General features: G+C 34.2%; 1 protein-coding gene and 1 long non-coding RNA gene across 4 annotated transcripts in view; both read right to left on the bottom strand.

The window, feature by feature from the left end:
* Nucleotides 1-13501, bottom strand: part of LOC110483263 (uncharacterized) — a 28992-nt gene extending 15491 nt beyond the window's left edge. Inside the window, exon 1 of the long non-coding RNA XR_002467541.4 lies at nucleotides 292-13501. This is a non-coding gene — a long non-coding RNA (uncharacterized LOC110483263). The remainder of the gene's footprint in view (nucleotides 1-291) is intronic.
* The window catches only part of IL1RAPL1 (interleukin 1 receptor accessory protein like 1), a 678558-nt gene that overhangs the window by 409151 nt on the left and 251475 nt on the right, over nucleotides 1-17932 (bottom strand). The window lies entirely within an intron of this gene.

Raw genomic sequence — 17932 nt, 5'->3', positions numbered from 1 at the left:
GACCCTAATGTTATATATCACTGGAATTAATCCACCTAACTTTTTAGGCTAGTTTTGAAAACTTTATCAACCTGTGATCTTTGGGTATAATTAGATCAAACTCCAATCTTTGGATCAATACTTTAAATTGACATGCCTTTGAGATTTGTGAAATAATTGTCTTAAAATGCCATTAAAATGGCAAAGTTCTTGGTGAATAATTTATCCAAAGTGACTTCATTAAGTCACTCTATAACAAGTCTTATTGATCTTGATAGCATTGCATGAGGCAATATAGGCAATAAAGGATACCTCAGAAGCAGGAATGCTTCCTCTTCCCATTCTTCCCTGTTTGAGAAAGAGATGTTTCTTGCCAGAATGAGTGTTAGGATTAATTTTTGATAGCAATATTGTCAAATATTCCATTTTACATACTTTAAAGCAGAAATTCAGTGTTAAAAGCTAAATGTCGATCTGACTGCTTCAATATATATGAGTGAAAGAATGTAGGGAGTATATTATAAGGGCTTATCCTTTTATTTCCTCAAAGTTATTGTGAATAATTACAATTATCAAACTGCAATCTACAGAAGAAAATAAATATTACACATAAGTATAAAAGAAGAAACTTAGAATTAAAATGAATGCTATCATTATTATGTGGATTTTTCCCATAAGAACTTGAATAAGTTTCCTTTATATAATTGAATATAATCCTTCATATATATACACAAGTAGAGTGAAGAAGTTCAAAAGTATGTATTTTAGTCACTTAAGACTGGGGGTAAAGGGAACGAGTCAACCAGAATATCTATTAATACCTTATAGACATAATGTTGTCTCACAAACTTTTGCAATTTTTCTTTTTCCAAACTCACAATCCAATCATACATGTAAACATAGATTCATTTCTTAAAGTTGAAAAAAATAGATTTTTGGGTTAAAGTTTGTTTGTGACCTAGCTATGAATGAAGAAAAAAAAATATTGGTCATATTGGCTGTCAGTGTGATTCAAGTCTAGCACAAAAATTTGGGAATTCAGGAATACATTTAGTTCTAATTCTCTAAAAGGAAAATTCAAGAAAGAGCACACTGCCATTCAAGAGAATCATTACTTTTGAACTAGTTCTTGACCTGCTGGAAAGAAATGATGAGGGCTCAGACAAGCTGCATGACTTCCTCAGCATTGATATTGCTGGTGGCATGCACAGTTCTTGACTTTCTTCATTACTGCACTTGCATACTGTGATAGAGATAGAAGGAATAATTAAGAACAACTGTTTTGATTTTCAAACTTTTTAAATTTGCAGGATACCTTGTTAAAATATAGAAACATACAAATACAGAAATATAGTATATGCATGCACAAGCACACCCATGCAAACAAACACAAAAAAAAAAAAAATCCATCCATAATATGAAATAATGCCAAAACAAAATTCAATTACTGCTGTACAGAATGTAGGTTACATTTTCAATGTTCCTGTATTTCTTCCATATAAGAAAAAAAGACATTTTGCTGCACTCCTTCTGAATACCTAAGAACATCCATTGATCCAAAAATCACAGCCTGATAAACATTGCTGTACACAGTGTCATGGAAGTAGCTCATTATTTTTCCTATATGAAGCCAGTACACTGCACCATTTATGTACATCCTTTATAACTGTAACAGATCTTTCAGTTGACATTGCTGAATGGTATTCCTGAGGTTTCACCCAAAAATAATCTTATCAAACTACTTGGAGACACAATTATTGTGCAGGCCCTGCAGGCTTTTCTCATTGCATAGACTATGACAAAGATCAATTTTTAGGCACAAGGGAGGGAAAGGAACTAAACTAGAGATTAGAGGAAAAGTGGAATTTTGAATATTTTGCCTTTTGAAAATTTCTTTTAAACTTTGCAGAAAAAGTGCTGAATGACTGCCACTTAATTTACAGGAAAATGCAAGACATATAGGTACAATATCCATGAAAATACAGCTACATTACTACAGTAGACTGTGCTGTTATTAACTGATACTTCATTTAATTACAATTTTTTAAAAACTGCAGTTACTCTGAACAAAGATATTAATGAAATTTACAAGCTTGAGCTTTTTCCTCCCTCTTTTCCTTTTTTCATTTTCTTCTTAGATCACAAATATAACAACCTACAAATATTTTTAAGAACTTAAATATACAAAAATTAATATTAGCAATGATACTACAGTGTCTGTACTTCTCTGTCTGTACATTTCCTATGTGCAGAGCCACTGGAGCACTCCAGGGGAGGCCTTGTAGACTGGTGAATGACAGAAACTGTTATCAAATAGAAGAAGGATGATACTATAGCTGGTAGACTAATGCGTGGCTTAATAAGGCTACAAAACCAAGGAGGAAAGATGCCTTGTGATATTTCCTTCTGGCAGGGAGTGGGAAGGACAGGGGTACAGAGAAAGGGAAGAAGAACAGAAAGTGAAAACTCCTCTTTAAACTAAAGGACCGGACTGACACAAAAATAAATGGATGGAAGTAGACAGGAAGACAGAAGTGTGATTTTATAGGGCAGGTGGATAATAAAACTCAGGTGGATTTTTGTCAATTGCTAAAGGTGTGATATCCCAGAGATCAAAAGAATTAGACTTGATTACCCTGAATATCCTCTTGTTCTGAAGAAGCATGATTATCTATGTCTCTTCTTTTAGATGCCAACAGAAACATAAATATTATCTGGTTAATGGTAGAACTCGACCTTTGAGACCTTTTCCAATCTTAATAATTCTGATTCTATTATTTTATGATCTATATGCTGATTCAAGTATGTTTGCAGATCTATACTTATCAAGTATATGTGAAGCATTACAGTGGCAATTTCCACTATGTTTCCAATATGTTTTTCTACCTTTAGTGGTTGGATGCTATCTGGCCATAAATCATGAATACAAGAAAACAGCAATACATTGTGTGCTTGGATAATACATGCCTAGGAACAGTTTCTGGGAAAAAAAAAGGCAAAGGTTCATGTGGACATCAAATGAACAGGGCTTACTTGAAGCTTGGTACTAAAATATTTTCTGATGTTGTTTTAGCAGTATTTACAGATGTAAAAACACTTCCTTTTATGTCTGCCATCTCTTTCCTTTTTATCACCTCATGGTCTAACACTTTGTCACCCCTGATGGAGAAATCTTTGTTAATGTTCAATTTCCAAGGGCACAACATGAACAAGAGTAATAAAAGTCATTCAAGAAGACAGCAGCTGAATTTTAGTCTAGTGCAAGAGCTCTAGTAGATAGCATAATGAAGTTTAATTACTGAAACATCATTGAACTTCTTGAAGAACTGAGTAAATAGTCTTTAGTCTTCTGAAATAAAAAGTAGAGTGACCACTGAAATCTGAAAAGGAAGATTAACACAAACTATAATAACTTATCTCTTTATAATTTGACAATGATGTGCCTTTTAGATGACCATCTACTGAAAACTTCAGTACTGAAAACTGAAATTATGTTTATTGTAACAAAGTCCAACACAAAGAGCATGAACAATACTCTTCAAAATTTTCATAGTATTAGATCAGTACTCTTCAGTATTATCATAGTTTAAGATCAATGTCATGATAGTTTAAAAATCGTTAGGCTTTGTTTTTTAAACATTACTTTTTTCATCAATAAAGAAGAAAAGTTTTCTTAAAAATAGATGAAATTAAAAAGACAACTCAAAAAAGTAATGGAAACATTTTGATCTAATAGTCAAGATGGTAGGAAAGCTGTTTCTAATATAATGTCTGAATATAACTTTTTTCATAAGCATTGAATGTCAGTTCTGCAACATCATACAGATTCTCCCCTGGGTAATTGTAATAGTGCCAATACCGTTCAGCATTATAATTAATGATCCAGATGATAAGATACAGCACACCTTCAGTGATTTTACAGATGATACAATACTTGAAAGAGTGGCTGATGCACCAGATTGGTGTCCTTTTATTCAGGAAGACCTTGAGAAGCTGGAGAAATGGAGATCAACAACGGTGAAAGCCACATCTTGATCACGGGGAGGAATAACCCAAGTACCAGGGTATGCTCCATCTGGCAAGTAGTTTGCAGGGAATGTCCTGGGTGTCCTGGTGGACATGAAGTCTGGACACGAGTTTGCAGGTTGCCTTTGCAGCCAAGAAGGATAAAGGTACCCTGGGCTGCATTATGCAAAAGAGTTGATAGCAGGTCAAAGGAAGTGATCCTTTCTCTACTCTGGCAAGACAAATCTGAAGTGCTGGGTCCAGTACTGGGCTTCCCAGTATGAGAGAGATGTAAACAGACTGGAGTGAATCCAGTCTCAAGGGGCTCAAGGACTGAAGCTTCTGGCACGAAAGAAGAGGCTGAAATAAATGTGATTTGTCAGTCTGGAAAAGAGAACACTCAGAGGGGTCATGCTTCCTCATGGGGGAGTAAAGAGGACAAAGTTTTCTCAGGCAGAGGGCACAAAATGAGACTTAAACATAAGTAAAATTTTCATTGAGAGGAAGAAGGTCACACCCAGAAAAGTTGTCTAGAGAAGCTGAGGAGCCTCTACACTTAGAGATATTAAAAACCCAGCTGGACACACTCCTGGCTACCCTGCTGTTGTTGACCCTGCTCTGAGTAGAGGCTTGGACCAGGTGATTTCCAGAGGTGCCTTCCTGCCCCAGCCAGTGTGTGTGAGTTGGTCATTTTGTGTTTCAATGAACAAGTTATGCGGCTCAAACTTTTCCTCCACAGATCTAATTGTATCTCTAGATTGCAATATTTTCTTCCATGCCTCCCTCTCATTAAACTTGACAGCATGACAGATGTTTTTATACTGCTGATAGCAAATTCCTACCTGCCTGATGCACACTGCATTGTGCAAGTCCAGAAAGCCAATTCTGGTAAACAGAGGCAGCTCCACAGCCACTAAACTCTTTATGCCTTCAGTCATAAAAATGAATTCTGATGACTTATTGTCTAGAGGGACACAAAGTAAAACTTTTCAACCATCTTTTCTTTATGACTGGCAGTGTGTCTGCACATAGTAGAGGGAGTGCTCTAGCTGGCTGTTAGGGAGATTTATATGAGCATAACTTGGATGTTTCTCAACATATTTAGTTGCCAGTGTAATATGAGTACCCAGTGAGTTACTGTCCCACTAATGAGTCATAAGACAAACAAAGGCTTTGAAAAAGATCCATTGTTTCAGACATTTTTTTTAATAACTAGAAAATTATTTTTTTAAAAATCCCATAGATTCAGAGTTAGGGGTTATATATATGCATGTATGAGTGTGTGTGTGTGTGTGTGTGTGTGTGCATAAAATATATCAAAGCTATGGCAAAATCCTGGAAATTAAACTGAGAATTTCTGTACTGCAGCAGGTTGAAGACTAGGAAGAGATTTTTAATGTGATACCATATTCTGGTTTAGTGAATTTTTTGTTTCGTTTTGTTTTGTTTTGTTTTAATCTGAATAGTGTATAGTCAAGAGCACTTTATTCAAGATTCAGGATTAGGTTGGTTTGTGTCCATGTGACTGGTACTGGCACATAGTCTTGAGGCTGTTATTTCCAGAGGAACAGAACTCAGTTTGATCTGACTAGAAATTAGTGCTGGCTTGGACAAGGGCAAGGTAAGTTTCTCACGTGGACATAGTCCAAGTCTCAGATCAATGTAAATTATCTTGTGCATGCACCTGTTAAAATAAAATCACCTTGTCCAACACTTGGCAACAGCTGTTGTAAGGGAGCAAGGGAGGTCTGGATGCCTGTCTTCTGCAACAAGCTCTAAAAATTGAGAAAGGAAAAGGACAACCTCAACTGTGTATGAGGCAAACATAGAGACAAGTTGTGAGAAATCCAGGTTAGTCAGGACAAGATGATTCCAACTATTAGGAAGCTGTTCATAAGTTTACCTGATAGAAGAACTGCTCACAGCTTGTCAGAACTTCAGAGGTCTGTAACAGAATTGAAATGAATATGTAGCAGCTTTCATTACACAGAAGCAAAAAATAATTGACATCGACCACCTGCTAAGAGAACATCAGCACTAATGTAATGAACTTCAATTTGCAGAAGACAAAAAGTGCTTTGTCACAGTGATGCACAGATACTGCTGTACACTACACTTCTGAAAGTGTCATGAAGAGCTGGAGTCCTTAGAAAGAGCACCAGAGGGAAATCTTGTTTTGTGATAGTTTTATAGAGCTAGACACTGGCAACTAGGACCTGTGTGCTTCTTATATGCCTAAACATGCCATTAAGAATATGAGCATTTTCTATATATGTTATGTATGTATACACACTCATAACCATATGAGTGTTTAAACATATTTGTTCATATGCATATGCCTATATACATGTGCATATACAAACACATATTTGTATATCCACACCCAACCTTATGTAATTGCATTATATATTCATCCAAGATGGCAAACTGGAAAGCACAATGATTGATCATGAAGAATCATAAAAGAAGAGCTCGTAGTTCCTAGAAAATCCTTGAAAAAAATTAAAATATATACAAAAAGCCTCAAAAGAGATGAGAACTACTATGTGAAGCCTTTCAAAGCCTCCAAGAACATTAAGAGTTCCAGTAACAAATAGAAAAAGAGTAAAATAGCATCAGCTTGAAAATTTGGTATGCCTTGATAAAAGAAAGAAGAATTAGAAGCATGAGTGCATTCTGCATAACTTCCCAGAACTATCATGCAAATACAAAATTAACAAATCTAAATATTGTTCTGTGGAAGATACTGAGACAAATGAATCCAGGGCATAAAAGGTCAATAAAGCTATTTAAAAGCAAGTAATTTCTTATACTAATGGCAATCAGAAAGAGGAAGTTTTTCAGTATTTATCTACACAGGTCCATGAAGTGAATTTTTAAAGAAATTTAGATGATGATGAGAAATAAATTTATGTCACAGGATTACTGACTTCAAAACAAATAAGGATTTGGCCTGCTAATGCTGAAGATGTCTAACTGTGGATGAAACTGAGGAATTATATTTGCTAGAGGGTCAGAAATTTTAGAAAATAATGAATTACAGTTTGTTTCTTTAACAGCATCCTGTCATAAAAAAAAATTCCTGCACTTCTGACTGTAGACTTTGATGCAATAGTTGCTAAGAGTCAGCACCATTCTGGTGAGCACTTCTGCAAAAGGACTGAAGTGTGACAAAATTTAATATTTATGCCCTTAACCACAAGTGTTTTTCTTCTTTATCTGACATGTGTTTCTTACTCAAGCTGTGCTGCTTATTTTGCTTTATGCAGTGAAAAACATCACATCAGGGACCCCCTTTTTTTACAGAAATATCATATACACAAACATGTTCTGTGTTTAAACACATGCAGGTGAAAGCAAAATTTAGTTGTATGTCTTCACCTGCAAAGGAGTTTATATAATATTTTATGTTCTGTGCACACTGCTGATTAAAAAAACTTGAGTAAGTTTGATACGTTCTGGTGCAAGAAAGTGAGAATATATTTGAGTTGAATATATTTTTCTGTGCACTTAGTATAAGAAAACAAAGTCCTGTGATTTATATCTTCAGCAGAATCATAGAAAACTCTGAAAACTAGCAAACAGAAATAAAGCTAGGATCTTATATAAGAATGTACAATTAAGATACTAATTAACATAGTGAGTGTACAGGGCTGTATAACAGAAAAAAATCACAGAATTATATGAGCACTGATGTGTTAGGTGAGAGCATGATCAAGAAAGACATACCTTTACTGGAGACTAGTACTGCTCTTCACAGGGAAACCTAAATCTATATGGCAACACAATCTGGAAATGGCATTGATTCAAATTACTCCATTATCTAATATTTAGGATAATTTTCAAACTTTTAAATCAGTCATGTGGCAATTAGAGGAAAATCTATGTAGACATAGGTTGATCATTTCTCTGAGTCCACACTGCATTATAAAAGGGGTCAATAGTCTCAGATGTTCAGTGCAGAACTAAAGCAACATTCTTTAAATTATTCTAAGTCTTCTAAATTATTTTCTACTTTCATAATTATTAAAAAAATCAAATTTGATCTACAAGAGGCATGAAGATACTTTTTGGAGTTAAGGAATAGTACATTTTGAAATATATATACGGAAGACTAAACATTTGAATAGTTGAATGAAATAGGAACAAAATAACTTCTTCAGGTACATGTTATCTGATATTTTTTTCAATTCAAATGGAAGGTATTCAGGTTTGGAAATTATGAGTTATATTTATTTATAGAATAAGAAAAACTGAACTGATAGACTGAATCCATTAAAAAATAAAAATTAATAATCCTTAAAAATATAACCCTAAGTTTCTCATGGTGTTTTGAATGTCACATATTGCCATTTAAGGCTGAGACTGTATTCTGCATTGTATTCCCTCTTATTCATTGGCCATACTGGAAACTTTATGAAATGCTATGGTATCCATGTGAGCCACCTTTTCCTCCTGAAAAATATTCAGTCTGTCTGTTTGATATGCTGTCATACATTTTGTAGGGGAAAAAAAATTAAAAAATCTTCCCTCAACTCCGGTAATTGACACACATTCCATGGAAAATAGCATATTCTTTTCATACGGCTTAAATTCCAAACTAGAGTTCTGTTGAAAAATATGTGCTAGCCAGTCCACAAGTCTTCCTCTAGTCAGATGAAATTTAAAGTATTTCTTGAATGAGTATCTTGATATATGGCTTCTAGACAGTTACATGAAATTACCTAATGGTTTTAACTCTATATGAGAATGAAAACTATAAAACAATTTTAAAAGTCAACAGATGACTCAAGAACACTTCAAACACTCTGCATCTTATTCAAATATAGCCTTTAAAACATACAAACTACCAATATATATTTGATTTTTCTGGTGAATCAATGTCTCTTTTTGTGAAGTAGCTTAACTAAGGGACAGTTGAGGATTTTTACTGAGAAAACTGCTAGATTAGGATTACCACTCAGATGTTTAATCAGATGATCACTTAATGTGACTAGTGGTTTTAGTCCATTGCACCACGTCTGTGAGTTATAAAGATACCATTGTTCCCATTTTCAGTTGTCAAGAAGGTGCCAAATGATTTACTGAACACAGAACAGAGATTTACTCATGATGGTGCAGGAAATCGAACTGTCCTGATTTTTATTTGGTTGTTGAAAGTATTTTGTACACAAAGAACAGTTATTATTTTCACTTATCACGCCAGCACTTTTAAACTAAAGAAAATGTAACTGCAATCTGCAATTGCAGTCTGCTGGAGTTGTCTTCTCCATTCCACAAGACAAGAAAAATATTTATAAAAACAATTTAAATTGCTTATGTCATTAAAAAAAGCTTTTTGAAAAATTAAAGAAATTATAACTTTTCCTTCCAGGAAAAGAAAAACATGAATATTTGCACAATTTTTATCAAGGTTCTAAAATCCAATATTTTATATACTGAATTTCATACCAGCACATATATTTACAAAGGGATAAGGTATAAAATGACCTACAAGTATAGTCAACTGGCTTTTTTGACATGCATTACCATGTGTTTACAGATGGAATTATGTACTATTGACAGGAAATTCTGTATTTGTTTTGGAGCATCTGTAATCTCACAGGATCTGCTGTGCTGGAGCAGACCTGTGATTAGCTCAGCACTCTGCCTCTAACTCGGGCCAGAGCCACATACATCAGAGAAAGATGCAATGTATTCGTGTGGAAAATGACGGAGCAACCTGCCTCCCTAAAATGCAGCTTTGTGCCCTTGTCAGTTGAAGATTACCTTGTGCCCTGAAGAGAGATAGAAATTACCTAAAGGATGAAGGATTGAAGCTTCTTGTTTCAAGCTGTAAAGTCAGATAAACAGAAAAAGAAATACACACTCCAAATAGGTTGTTGCAAATATGTCTGCTACAGCACTCTTCGAAACATACTATCTGCAACAGCACCAGATAGAAAATGCTAGATTAGATGGCTGCCACATTGGTCATATCTGCTTTCTATTTCCTTTACAATAAGGGAATTTCTTACTATCCTTTAGCTATTTTACCATACACTTTTATATCTACAAGAGTAGCCAATGGTGAGGATTAGTATTTTGTAAACTGTGTTCTAGGAACAGGTATAGAACGTACCATATTCTGTGGTACTAATGTGTCAATGACAGAGTAAAAACACTGAATATTTTTACATGTCCCAACCTCAAATTAACATTTTTTTTTTTATAAAATGAACAGAATCTTGGGAAAAGTGTCAAGAGCTGAAGAAGAATAACATGATAATACTTGGTAGTACAATGGATAAGCCAAAACTGAACACATTGAAATTGTGCACACTAAAGAAAGCAATCCTGATTTTTTTTCATGGAAAGAGTGAAAAGGAGTTACCACTGGTAGTCAGTAAACAGCAGTTTCTAGCCTTACTACTTAGTCAAAGATTTGCAATTATAATAAAGAGTTCTATGAAAGTATTATCTATAGGGGAAAGAGTAAAAAGGGTAATGAGTGAAAAATAAAATCAAAACATATAAAAATGATAAGGAAAGGAAGAGAGTATAAAATACTTATGGTCGTCATATCCTAAAAGGATAGTAAGATTTGAAAAGAAGTGGAAAAGGGCAGAAAGAATTTTCAAAGATATACAAAAACATCTGAATGAGATGTGACTGACCTTTAAACCCCAAGCATGCAACAGAAGTCTGTGAAATCATGGATGCCAAGAAGAATGTGAATAAGGAATGAGTGTTTCGTTCTGGTAAAACAAAAATGGAATCACAAGACTGAAATCATCAGGCTAGAATTTCAAAGCAGGAGCTTGGTATGCTATCACTTTCCTCATAGTTGAACTCTGTGCATGCAGGTAGGTTATTGCTTCAGCTTGCATAGGCTCAAAGCATTTCTCCTAATTCACAGGAGAAAAAAAGCTTTAAGGAATGAGTCAAGACGGTAATAGCTGACTAACAGAGCATAGGAGTACACCCAAAAAATATAATAAAATGGTTGCCACTTGCTACTTTTCTGCCTGCCATAGACTGGGATTAAGACCAGGGTTCTGAAATAAACGTAACTGGTTTTGCCAATTTCACACAACCCAACAAGTAAATTCAAACTATTTCAATGTCCTCCCAATCTCTCCACAGTTGTTTTCTGTATCTTGCCATCTACTATTACACCATCATCCTTTCTTTATTTCCTTCTTAATAAGGGACTGTATTTAATTCCATCTTTAGGCATGTCTCAAGTGTTCCTACACATCCAACAACATATATGTTGTGTTTATGTATATATATATATATATCTCACATATTTTTACAGATATGATATATACACACAAAATTTTATGTACATCTTTAAGACAGTTATTCTCAGTTCTTTTCTGCTTGGCTCATGGGAAATTAGGAGCTACTAGGTATTTTTATGGCAGAGTGTGGTGTGGTTCTAGAATTAATTTCTGAACTTTAATGAGGAATTTGTATCCATTTAATATTTCCTACTAAATTCCAAGTACAGGAGACTAACTGAGAAAAACAGAAACTTTAGTCATAAGAAAGTTTTGGATTCAGCTGCAAAATTTGACACTGATTTGAGGCAAAGCATTTTCCCTTCTGGCAAAATATTACTGCTCCAAAATAACAACGATGAATGTCTTCCAGCTTCCTGCAACAGATTTTGTCCTAAATTCTGACAAGACATGCGACAGAGCTGATTTATGACTTTCTTTTTTTATTATATAGTCATGTCTGTGATTGATATTCTAGACCAATATTTAAAAATATACACACCTTTTTTATCTCTAAGTGTTTTAATACAATCAATAAGTAGAATGAAAGGTAATATACTTATTCTGATGACTGGACTTCAAGACAAATAAAAAAAATTATTGTGAACTTTCCCCTTTTGGGTAGGAGACCTCAGATTTTTCCATTGTTCTCTTGGAATAAGACCCAATTTTTAAATAGAAAATACACATAGTTATAATCAGATTATACAAATGTCTCATTTTCCTTCTTGTTTCTCTGGTTTAAATGACTGTGGATCTTATAAAAGTTCCAAACACATTGCTCTGAATGTAGTGTTGAAGGTACAATTTCAATGTGCTCTTATCCTATTTATGGTAATCCAAGACAAACTGTTCCTTACTGTCTTAACACTTTGAAGAAGCAACAATACCTATTTAAAAAGTCATCAGTGCAAACTTTTCATTATAGGCAGTGAAAAGATGATCTTTAGAGAACCTCTAGAGAACCCCACATATGCAGGATAGTGCTGCTTGTTTCATTTAAATAAAAATAGAAATATATGTGTCAGTCACCGTTAAGTGATAATGATGCCTGGAAATCAGAATTAACTTAAAGTTTTATGGAAACAAACCACTTGGCATTCTCAAGGCACCATTCTCAAACATGCTAAAACACAACTTTGATTAGGTGTGTGAAACACACACTTATCCATAAGTGGCAAATTCTACATTAAAAGGACATTTTGAACTAAGATTAATTTTGATCCAAACACAAATATGGAAAATTAGGATAAATGAAATGAATATAGGGTAAGAACATTACTTGAATTCCATTTTATTTATACTGGAATGTAACAAGACAGTAACATAACCATATTTTTCAAAAGTTTTACGTTAAATTTAATTGTAGAATGTCTACATTAAACAAAACAAAATTCCACTCCAATAATTCCATTATGTAATGTGTTTATTATATGCATAAGAAACTAGTCTGAGTTCAGCTCTATCCCACCACCATTTTTAGGTACACCCAACTCCAGGAACAAACTCAAGTGGATCATAAAAACCCAGCCCAGAACTGTCTACACTTCAGTGTAAGAATTAATTCCTTATTCTCCTCTTTCCATCTCTTCCACTTGCATCCTCAGAGTATAGCAATTAATTCCACTCAAAAGACTGTTAAATTCTTATCATTAATTCAGTGGCAGAGCAGGAGGGGATCAGTGGGGTCCCAGAAAGACATTCTGCATCCCCAGACCTCTGCCACCTGTGTGTGGGTGAGCATACTCAGAAGAAGGGTTTGTGTGACATTTCTCACACGTTCTGCTTGCCACACCTTGCCTTGATTTTGCCCTTGAATGTACTGATTCCTTGCAACCATTTTCTCTGGCACAGCAGAAATATTTTGGGGTTTTTTAATGTTTTGTTTTGTTTTGTTTTTTTCCAATCTTAATCAAACTAAAAACATAAAACTGGGTAAAATTATAAAAAGTTACTTCCCCTGTTCTCACTGAGATTATGCAAGAACATATGAAGAGTCCACAGCAGGAGTGTTTTTCCCTGTATATATATACATTAAAGCATATATCTATTATATATAGATATAATTGCCAAAAGTAAACAACAAACAAAAGTACAAAACAAATAGCAAGGAAAGAAGACACCCAGAAACATCCTAAAGAAGTTTGTTTTTTTCAACATGGTTATATTTATAGAATGGCTCCTTTAATGCTGTTTTGTTTCGATTACTTTCAAAAATAAAATTGAGAAGTCTATCTGCTTAGTTACCTTGATTGTCTCTTCCTGGTTCTGATTCAGCTAAGGATCATTTTTCAAGAAAATTTGTATTATATTTTATCCTCAGTGAAGACTGAATGATGTTTTTTTCATCAGCCCTGGCAACACAAGACATCTAAGTGCCTGCTGCAGCAGAAGAAATGACCACTGTTTCTTTGCCAGGTGTCCTGTAGATTTCCAGTTCTATTTACCAGTTCCAAATGAGCACTGAGGCTGCTCAAGCTGCATGTCATAAATGGGTCTGTAGAAACTCCTTCCAAATCAACTGATCAATTGAGCTCTTTTTCTTTAAGAAATATCAGTCACCGGCTGGTGGACACAGTCTCACAAAAGACATCCTAGACTACATGTTATGGCCAGCCACCATGGGTTTTGAGTTGGTTTATGCTGGATAGGTGGAAGTGATTAAAGCAACACAGTAGAGACAAAAAAAACCCCAATGCTTATTTTCTGGCTATAAATATTTCTTTTTAAACAGTTGTTTGTTGCTTTGCCATTTTGAAGTCTTTACATTTCAATGGAATACAGAAGAAAATGTAAGCATTTCAGCAGTGCTAGGTTTGTAATATCAGAATTTATCCTCCCTAACATAATTTTGCATGTTTTTCTGCAGCTGAAAACCAGTATTATCCCTTAGAATGAAATAGAATATATTTGAAGCAGTTAATAAAGCAGCTGTTTAATCCTGCAGTAACTAATACTAACAGCATTTACAAAACCAGAGCATTGCTGTCTCACAAGGTAACTGTCAGAAACCAACCAAGAATACCTTAACATAGTGAATCATTAAAGTCAAAAAATCATGTATAGAAATCCAATGTAAGGGATTTAATGATGGTAAATTGAGAAGGTAAAGTGTTAAGAAAATGTAATCCTTTTCTCTTCCGCTACCCATACAAATTGTAGCATATATTAATATGCTACCTAGCTAGTGTATGTTAATATTCAGTGTTATATTCTATGTCCCTCATGATTAACATAAATAAATCTGTAAAGTTATATAAATAATGTCACCATATGACAAACATTATTGTATAACAAATTTTGCCTTACATTTAACTCTACTTATCTTGAACTTTGCTGGGCTGTTGAGGACATCAGCATTCCCAGGACAACACAAGCTTTCACTCCAGAAACCTTGATCAGCACAAAATCAGTGCCATGATGGCTATTGACTGTTGCTTGACAGACTGAATTTCTTGTTCAATCACTTGCACAGCACAGAGTGGCAAAAGATTTTATGATTGCAAGTCCTATTTCCAGTACTGACACAAAACCAAAATGTGTTTTTCATCATCGCAAAGCTAACAGTAGGAGAAAAAGCACTATTAAGCAGAGAAATGTACTGATTAAATGTGAAGGTTAGGTTAGAGCCATCTCAGTTTTGTCAGTGCAGTAGTTTCCAGCACAAGAATTTCTGATATTTAATGCTTGTAAGTATTTGCTCTTAAGTGTCTAATAAAAGTCACTGATTAGCGTGTCATGAAGGAAAAGATTAGATACCATTTCCTTGATTTCTCACTACTAACATAATTTCAGCATTTAGATTACAATATTCCTGTCTAAAATTTAACTTATGGCTCAGAATGAAAGTCATGGTGAATGCATTTGTATCTACTGTTTGTATGAAAGTAATTGGTAGCCTGTCATGCTGTAATTCAGACCTTTAAACTTCAATAGTCACTAAACTACTCTTTTATTATTATTTTTATTTTTATTATTATTATTATTATTATTATAAGTGGAAGGTAAGAATATGTGCACAGAGGTTGGTACCTTAGAAAAACACAAAACTGCAGGTGATGGTGTATTTTAGCAACATCTGGGAAGTTTATTCAAAAACTCTCAAAAATGTAACAAAGAGACAATCACTTAAGTATGCACTTATAGTAAATGACTTCTGGGAAATGAGCATGAGCAACTCATGTCAAAGATTTATAATGCTTATTTTCATAATTCAATATGCAAGTTTTTCCATTTGAAACAGACACTTAAAGAGCAGGATAGAATATCCATGTTGGATATTCTACTTCTTGCACTGTGGTCTATGCAGTATTGCTTAATTTAAAACCCACCTTTAACAAACAGAGATCTGCAAATAAAAACCATAAACACCTATTTTCTCATCACACTCAAAAAAAAAAAACCAAACAAAAACCCAACAATCTATGGTTTGTCTTTCAGATTATGCACCCTTGTCTCTGTCAGCCTGCTGGGAACAGGCACTGCTGCTGCTGGGATACAGAGACAAAAGTGGAACTTTGTCACTCTGCAGTCACAGGACAGATCACATACAGGATAGTGACAGGTAATGACAAGCTGATGATAATAAGATGATAACTAATTAGAAAGGTGGATTAATTGACCTTCTGGAAGACCTTTCAGGATTATGAATAGTGTTAAAAAGTCCTGTGGAAGCAGAAGCAAGTTCTAGGCCACTAAGAGCCTGATTTATTATAAGAAATGTTGCATTTATTTGTATACATTAATAAATCATCAGAACCTTATGAACTATTGTAAGAGAAAAACAAACAACTTTTTTACAAATATTAAAAAATTAGTTAAAATATCCCTAAAATAATAGGCATATCTGAAAATACGTTTTTTCCCAATACAGATACTTTCATCTTAACTGAGCTAAGCATTGCCATATCTATTTATGTTAACTATATTAAAGCAAACACAAATAATCCAAACTTTGAAGGAGAAATTGGTGAAATTCTAATGATGCTAAAATACATTAACATTTATGTATTTCTTTCTTTATTTTAATACAGAAAAATTCTCTAGCCATATAGAAATATTGTAGCATGGCAAATTATCATTCCTGCAGATAACTTTTTTCAGTATCTTATATTTTAAAGACAAATTACTAGATCACATTGTATTTAAAGCTATTTATTAAAATACTTTAATTTATTCTTGGGTTTAAAAACTTTGTTTTGGGAAATGTTATTTCTTTTCATGAAGAAGTGCTTCATTCTGCTTTAGTTACTGGGGATAATAAAGCAGTTATAGGCAAATCTGATAGAATTAACATCACAATATTTTGATATAAAATAGCCAGGCATTTATTTTCCATAAATTTACTACTGCAAAGTGAAGTCATAATTTTTTCCTATTAAGTTTCCTTTTGTGGCTTTTTGCAAGAAAGTCTTTGTATGTTCTGAAAGCTGAAAAAGACTCTTTTACTTCATTAGGTCTTCATATTTTTATCACTCTAGCAGAGACAGGAAATGAATTGACCTCAGACAGTCTTAAATCTTCTTTCTAGAACTTTTGAGATACATACTGCTGTTACACTTAGTATATGCTTCAGATATGTTCAGTGAACCAAACCCCCTCCCAGACAAACAGGGGCTATGTTTAGAAGAAAATATTTCATTTTCTAACATTAATTGTGAGGATCTTTAAGACCAGGGACAAATGGTCCACAATATATATTCTGCCTACTGTCAAAATATACAAATATAATTTGAAGAAAAGGAGCACAACAACTAGGAACACAACAAAAATTCTATTCATTACATAGGAAGCCTTTCATGATGCTGAAGATACCAGCTAAGCTCTGCAAGAAACACAAACCAAAGAAAATATCCATGGCAAACACCCACTAATGCATGACCCATTTTGCACAAGAGCTTTTGGAGTTGAGGACAGTGCCAGAAATTTCTTCCCTCATCTTCACCACTTTATTGCTAATACAGTCAAATTGTAAAGGCAAAAGTGTCATGGTCCTGTGAGGGACTTCAACTTGCAGCTGGGGCAAGAAAGCAGGGAAGCAAGAAAGAATACAGGATTCCCTTTCTGCTGTCTTGATTTTCAGGTTTTGGAGTTATTACACATTTATGTTTTCCTTCTTGGTGCATGTTTTTCCTTTAGGACTCCCTAGAGTCTTACTAGGTACTCCCAAGACACAGCAACTGTGTCTGATGCAATCCTGCAGAAGTCATAACATGGATACAAATAGTCACATTGGTACTTAAGATTCTGGCATTGTTTAATATCATAATCACCTAAAAATGGATTATATTTTATTTCAGGATCTCATCTTTAAAATTTTTACATCAATATCCCAGAAGAAATTGTTGTCTTTTAACAAACACACTGTCAATAAATTAAAAGTCAAATTTTTGAGTGGTTACTGCTATCACACTGTTATTTATGTGAGAGCTCAGCAGTTTTAGAAGTGAAGGAAGAGAAAGAAAAAAGACTGACCAGCAAAATAAACAAAAATAGATGCTTCTTTCATCTACCAAATTTCCTGCCTTTCAACATTTATTTAGACATTCATTCTCTCTCTCCTTGTATTCACTATGCCACTTGAATTGTACACTTACTGACTTCTGGATTACTCCCTCACTTTCTGTAAGAAAATGTGTAATCATGCCCCAGGTTAACCATTTCCATGCTGAAGTCAGCACATA

Source organism: Lonchura striata, chromosome 1 (assembly GCF_050655825.1).
Source record: "Lonchura striata isolate lonStrDom1 chromosome 1, ASM5065582v1, whole genome shotgun sequence".
NCBI lineage: Eukaryota > Metazoa > Chordata > Aves > Passeriformes > Estrildidae > Lonchura > Lonchura striata.
The sequence above is the reverse complement of the archived record's forward strand: the minus strand, read 5'-3'. Positions and strand labels throughout refer to the sequence as shown.